Source organism: Brassica rapa, unplaced genomic scaffold (assembly GCF_000309985.2).
Source record: "Brassica rapa cultivar Chiifu-401-42 unplaced genomic scaffold, CAAS_Brap_v3.01 Scaffold0526, whole genome shotgun sequence".
Taxonomy (NCBI): Eukaryota; Viridiplantae; Streptophyta; class Magnoliopsida; order Brassicales; family Brassicaceae; genus Brassica; species Brassica rapa.
The window spans coordinates 50,669-57,280 of record NW_022610467.1 but is presented as its reverse complement, the minus strand read 5'-3'; the positions used below and the strand labels follow the sequence as shown (position 1 = coordinate 57,280).

The 6,612-nt window shown below is 42.7% G+C and overlaps 1 long non-coding RNA gene across 1 annotated transcript; it reads right to left on the bottom strand.

The window, feature by feature from the left end:
• Positions 1-263: 263 nt before the first annotated feature.
• LOC117130516 lies at positions 264-1,259 on the bottom strand. The gene is made up of 2 exons (XR_004453882.1): positions 1,159-1,259; positions 264-524 (listed from the first exon to the last, which is right to left on the bottom strand). It is a non-coding gene; the product is annotated as an uncharacterized LOC117130516 (long non-coding RNA).
• Between the last annotated feature and the right edge of the window lie 5,353 nt (positions 1,260-6,612).

Sequence of the window (6,612 nt, the reverse complement as noted above, 5' to 3'; positions counted from 1 at the left end):
GAGAAGAGAGGAAACTCGACCAAAGAGGATAGTGAGGTTAAGGAAGGATAAGGGATCACTTTGACAGCCTGTATGATGCTGGGAAAGGAGAAGCTACCTTATACTAGTGCAAGCATGTGAGAAAGCACAGCAAGTGATTCAAAAGGAGTCCAGCCTGTCCTTTGACTACACATGCTTAACCATTCGAATTTCCTTGTTGCTCTCTCTATTTAATACTTGTAAACCTCATCAGTTATTAATTAATGGAGTTTTGAGTCTCTCTCTCTTTATTCTCTCACTAGAATCTCTTAATATCTTTAATCTTTTCATCTGATTATCCCTGATTGGTTGAATCATGCTCTAATACACAAAATTGTATATGGTATCAGAGCCAGGTTGCTAAAAGGGGGGGAGGGCGAGTGTGATTTCGTTTTCATAAAATCTGGGTGTTCTTGAGTGTTCTTGAGGGTCTTGAGTGTTCTTGGTGTTCTTGAGTTCTGGTCTTTATTATCTGAGTGGTGTGAGATATTCTGATGGATTCAAAACTATCTCAACATGTTTATGCATTGAGATGAAGACCAAGGAGGCTGAGACAGTAACTTTAGAGTTATTTTAACCACAGTAACTACTTGGGGAAGTTATCTGATGGGATGAGAAGGTAACTTAGTGAAGAGAAGAGAGAAACTCGACCAAAGAATAAGGGAGGATAAGGAAGGATAAGGGATCACTTTGACAGCCTGTATGATGCTGGAAAGGAGAAGTTGCCTTTATACTAGTGCAAGCATGTGAGAAAGCACAGCCAAGTGATTCAAAGGAGTTCCAGCTGTCCTTTGACTACACATGCTTATCCATTTCGAATTTCCTTGTTGCTCTCTCTATTAATACTTGTAAACCTCATCAGTTATTAATTAATGGAGTTTTGAGTCTCTCTCTCTTTATTCTCTCTCTAAAATCTCTTAATCTCTTTAATCTTTTCATCTGATTATCCCTGATTGGTTGAATCATGCTCTAATACACAAAAGTGTATATGGTATCAGAGCCAGGTTGCTAAAAGGGGAGAGTGTGATTTCGTTTTTCATAAAAATCTGGGTGTTCTTGAGTGTTCTTGAGTGTTCTTGGTGTTCTTGAGTTCTGGTCTTTATTATCTGAGTGGTGTGAGATATTCTGATGGATTCAAACTATCTCAACATGGAAATGAAGCACAGATCTAGTACAACCATGGAGCTTGAAGAAGAGAGGGATGGCGATTGGTCAAGATGGGCAAAGAGAGCTTTGGAAAGCTGTGGGTTATGGAGTAGTCATGGAAAGGGGAAACCTTTCATGGAAATGGCTACTGAAGAAGGTCAGACAAGAGGTCTGAAGCTGGGAAATGAAGTTGTTCAAGGAAACACTACAAAGAGTGAGATTGAAGCAACTTTAGGCAAGTCCAAGCTTGTGAGAGTCGTTGAGGACAGAGGGGTGATCCGCGGCTTGAGACAAGGAAGGATGAGTGTTATCAGCTTGTGGGAAGGCTGAGAGAAGTATGGTCAGAGCTAGATGTGGTGAAGACACACACATCAAATCCGAGATGTTGTCAAGAAAGGAGGAAGCAAGATGTGATCTTCAGCTTCCTTATGGAAGAGGTATGTGAGCTTGGTAAATAGACTTGTGATGTGTGGGAAATAACAGGAAGCCAGAAAGATGAAGGGAGGTACAGGCTTTAAGAGGGAAAGGTTGAGAAAACTTTTTCTAAGGAGTGGTTAATGAAGAGAAGGCATGAGAAAGGATAGCGATTAGCACTTAAGTGACACGGATGAGGTACTCTTGACGAGATCAAGGAGTACTTCAGCAGATGGTTAGGGAGAGTGTTCATACTCAGCTTACATGGGAGAACAGAGGGAGACAGTGCGGATATGAGAGGAATGGATACCAAGAGGGCAGATGAGTGTGACAAAGAAGAATGGGATGAGTTTGTTCAGCATGTGTATGCTTTGGCTACGACCCGGAGTCTGGTGTGCTCCTGCCAAAGCATCCACATCTAAACCCATCATCAGTGACTCTGGAGCACACACAACATGATCAGTGACAAGAGCTAATTCAGTGAGTTAAAGCAGCAACAGGGAGTGTCATGATAGGCCAATGGTACAGGATCCCAATAGAAGGAGTGGGAAACCTCAAGCTGTTTGAGAAGAACTCCCTGCCTTCTACCTACCTCAGTTTACTCCAATCTAACTCAGTTAAGAAGGCTACGAGTTGATCTGGATTGTCAAGTGGTTTTCAGACCAAATGAAGTTGAGTTCAAGGATTTGAAGACTGGAAGGTTATTGGCAGAGGAGACAGCAAGCATCAGCTCTATCACTCCAAACAACTGAGGCGCCTAGTCCTGTGGAGTCTGTGTGTTTAGCAGCACAACGGATAGGTGTGATAATCACATGGCATGCAAGGCTGGGACTCCTCATGCCAAGGCATGGAACTGATTCTACAAGTATGTCGTTCAATCACTTGGAGTGTGAAGCTGTATACTTGGAAAGCACTGTAGAACTGTCTTCCCACATCAGAAACCAGATATGAGAATTGCTTTGATCTGGTGCATTCGACGTGTGGACAGCTCCCTGTATGTCTAGAGACAGCCATAAGTAATTTGTGACTTTCATTGATGAGAAGTCCAAGTACACATGGATCACCATGATTCCCCTCCAAAGACAGAGTCCTAGAAGCCTTCATGAACTTCCAAGCATATGTTACTAATCAGTACAATGCCACTGTGAAGATTCTGAGGTCTGATAATGGAGGAGAATACACTAGCAATGCTTTCAAGAGTCACTTGCAAAGCATGGGATTGTGCAACAAACTAGCTGTCCTTACCCACCACAACAAATGGGGTGGCTGAGAGGAAGAACAGACATTTGATGGAGGTTGCGAGATCAATCATGTTCCACATGAATGTCCCTAAGAGGTTTTGGAGTGATGCTGTTCAGACTGCTTGCTATCTCATCAATAGAGTGCCAACCCGTGTCTTGAAGAAAACTGTCTCCCTTTGAAGTAGAACAAGGCCAAGCCACACATTGATCATTTTGAGAGTCTTTGGGTGCTTATGTTATGTGATGATTCCCGAGAAAGAAGGAACAAGCTAGAAGCAAAGAGTACTAAAGCTATGTTCATTGGGTACTCATCACTCAGAAAGGCTACAAATGTTATGATCCAATAACTAGAGGGTTATGGTATCTAGAGAAGTGAAGTTTGTTGAGTCTAAAGGGTATTATGAGGAGAAGAAATGGGAAGACCTAGAGGATCTGTCCCGAGCTCCATCAGAGAAGGCAACAACATTGAGGGTGTTGTTGGAGAGGCTAGGGATAGGATTATCCCAAGATCAGGAACCAGGAAAACAGGACCTTCTAATCAAGCTGGAGAAGCTGGAGGAACAACTCCTCTTGATCATGAGAGGGGGAATGGATCTGAATCAGGGGCAGAGCATAACCAAGAGGATTCAGGTCAGCATGATCAGGAGGAGACACAGGAAGTAGAGAGTGGAGCTCAGTCAGAGGTCAGGTAAGGAAATGAGCAGGGAGAACCTACTGGTTTAAGAGAGGAAGCACAAGAGAATGTTCAGGCTGAAGAACAGGTGAGACCTTGCGGAGGAGCACAAGGATAAGGAGGGATCCTTCCAACTGGGTAACACGAGAGTGTACTACAATGCCCAGGCTGTGGAGCATCCCTCTCAAGCCGTGTGTTCCTTTGGCTGAGTTTCCAGAAGAGCACATGGTGTTTGTATGTGTAACTTGGATGAGAATGAGATACCAAGATCTTATGAAGAAGCTATGAAGCACAAGGTTTGGAGAGATTCAGTAGGAGATGAAAGGGATGCAATGATCAGGAATGATACTTGGTATGAGAGTGAGTTACCTAAAGGGAAGAAGGCAGTTTCAAGCAGATGGATCTTCACCATCAAGTACCTTGCAAATGGGGAGATAGATAGGCGCAAGACTAGGCTGGTTGCAAGAGGATTTACACAAACTTATGGGGAAGATTACATTGATACTTTTGACCAGTGGCCAAGCTTCACACAATTCGAATTGTGTTATCTATTGCAACAAACTTGGAGTGGGATTTGTGGCAAATGGATGTGAAGAATGCTTTCTTGCAAGGTGAACTTGAAGATGAAGTATACATGCATCCACCTCCTGGTCTTGAGCATCTAGTAAAGCCAGGGAAATGTTTTGAGATTGAAGAAGGCAATATATGGGGGTGAAGCAGTCACCTAGAGCTTGGTACAGGAAGCTGAGTACAACACTCAATGGGAGAGGGTTCAGGAAGTCTGAACTAGATCACACTCTCTTCACACCTTGACAGGACCTTCAGGGATCATTGTGATTCTAGTGTATGTGGATGATTTGATTATCACAGGAAGTGATAAGGCTGGATTCAGGCACTAAGGATTTCTCAAATCTGTGTTTGACATCAAGGACTTGGGAGAGATGAAGTTTTTCTGGGCATTGAGATATGCAGATCAAAGGAGGTTTTTTTATGTCTCAAAGGAAGTATACTATGGATATTTGAAGGAGACTGATGTGCTTGGAGGAAAGATAGCTAAGACACCTCTTGAGGAGGGTATAAGTTCTGCGTGAGGGGGAGGTTGAAGAGAAGCACTGTTTGAGAGATCCTAAGCTATAGGAGATGTTGGCAAGCTGATCTACTTGACCATCACCAGACCAGATATATGTTTTGCTGTGAATCAGTGAGTCAGCATATGCAGGCGCCAAAGGTCCATCACTGGAAGATGGTTGATAGGATACTGAGGTATCTGAGTGGGACGCTGGACAAGGAGTTTGGATGGGTTGTAATGGCAGTACAGAAGTGGTTGGGTATTGTGATGCTGATTGGGCAGGATAGAGTGGACAGGAGATCAACTACTGGGTATTGTACATTCATTGAGGGAACTGGTTACTTGGAAGAGTAAGAAGCAGAAGGTGTATCTCTTGTTCAAGTGCTGAAGCTGAGTATAGAGCCATGCTGAAGCTGACAAACGAGTTGGTGTGGATCAAGGGGATCTTGAAGCATTGGAGATTGAGCAGAGTACTCCTATGACTATGCATTGTGACAATCAAGCAGCTATCCACATTGCCTCCAACTCAGTGTTTCATGAGAGAACAAAGCACATAGAGTGGATTGTCCATAAGGTGAGGCAGATGATCATCTTGGAGTGATTCTGCCATGTTATACAAGAAGTGAAGATCAGCTTGCAGATGTGTTTACTAAGGCAGCGATTGAAGACAATGGAGTCCATACTGTCAAGGCTTGGACTCATTGATCTGACTCCAGGAGCTGAGCCCCTTAACCATGGAGTCTCCACTCTTTTCCCTCATCAAGGTTTTATCCCATGGGTTTTACTTGGTGAGGTTTTTAATGAGGGAGGTCTTCATGGTTTCCAAGCTTGACTTGTTCTACATGGTCAAGCTTGAGGGGGAGTATTGAGATGAAGACCAAGGAGGCTGAGACATACTTTAGAGTTTAACTGTGGTAACTTTTATTTTACCACAGTAACTTACTTGGGAAGTTATCTGATGGAATGGGAAGAGAATTAACTTAGTGAAGAGAAGAAGAAACTCACCAAGAGGATAAGGGAGGATAAGGAAGGATAAGGGATCACTTTGACAGCCTGTATGATGCTGGAAAGGAGAATTTGCCTTTATACTATGGCAGCATGTGAGAAAGCACAGCCCAAGTGATTCAAAGGAGTTCACTGTCCTTTGACTACAACTGCTTATCCATTTCGAAATTTCCTTGTTGCTCTCTCTATTAATACTTGTAAAACCTCATTATTATTAATTAATGGAGTTTTGGATCTTCTCTCTTTATTCTCTCTAAAATCTCTTAATCTCTTTAATCTTTTCATCTGATTATCCTGATTGGTTGAATCATGCTCTAATACACAAAAGTGTATACTCACAAAGTGATTCATCCTGTTTGATTGGAACGACGATGAAGCTGTGCTATTCCCAAACTGGGAACTGGAATCACCTGATTTGAAAGTGGGATAACTTCTTCTCCAACTCCTATGAGATTTATTCAACTTCCTGGTGATTCTCCACCACTTTATGTATCCAAATCAAGCTTCTCACAAAGTGATTCATCCTGGTTTGATTGGAACGACGAAGAAGCTGTGCTATTCCCAAACTGGGAAACTGGAATCACCTGATTTGAAAGTGGGATAACTTCTTCTTGCCAACTCCTATGAGATTTATTCAACTTCCTGGTGATTCTCCACCACTTTATGTATCCAAATCAAGCTTCTCACAAAGTGATTCATCCTGGTTTGATTGGAACGACGAAGAAGCTGTCTTATTCCCAAACTGGGAAACTGGAATCACCTGATTTGAAAGTGGGATAACTTCTTCTTGCCAACTCCTATGAGATTTATTCAACTTCCTGGTGATTCTCCACCACTTTATGTATCCAAATCAAGCTTCTCACAAAGTGATTCATCCTGGTTTGATTGGAACGACGAAGAAGCTGTCCTATTCCCAAACTGGGAAACTGGAATCACCTGATTTGAAAGTGGGATAACTTCTTCCTCCCAACTCCTATGAGATTTATTCAACTTCCTGGTGATTCTCCACCACTTTATGTATCCAAATCAAGCTTCTCACAAAGTGA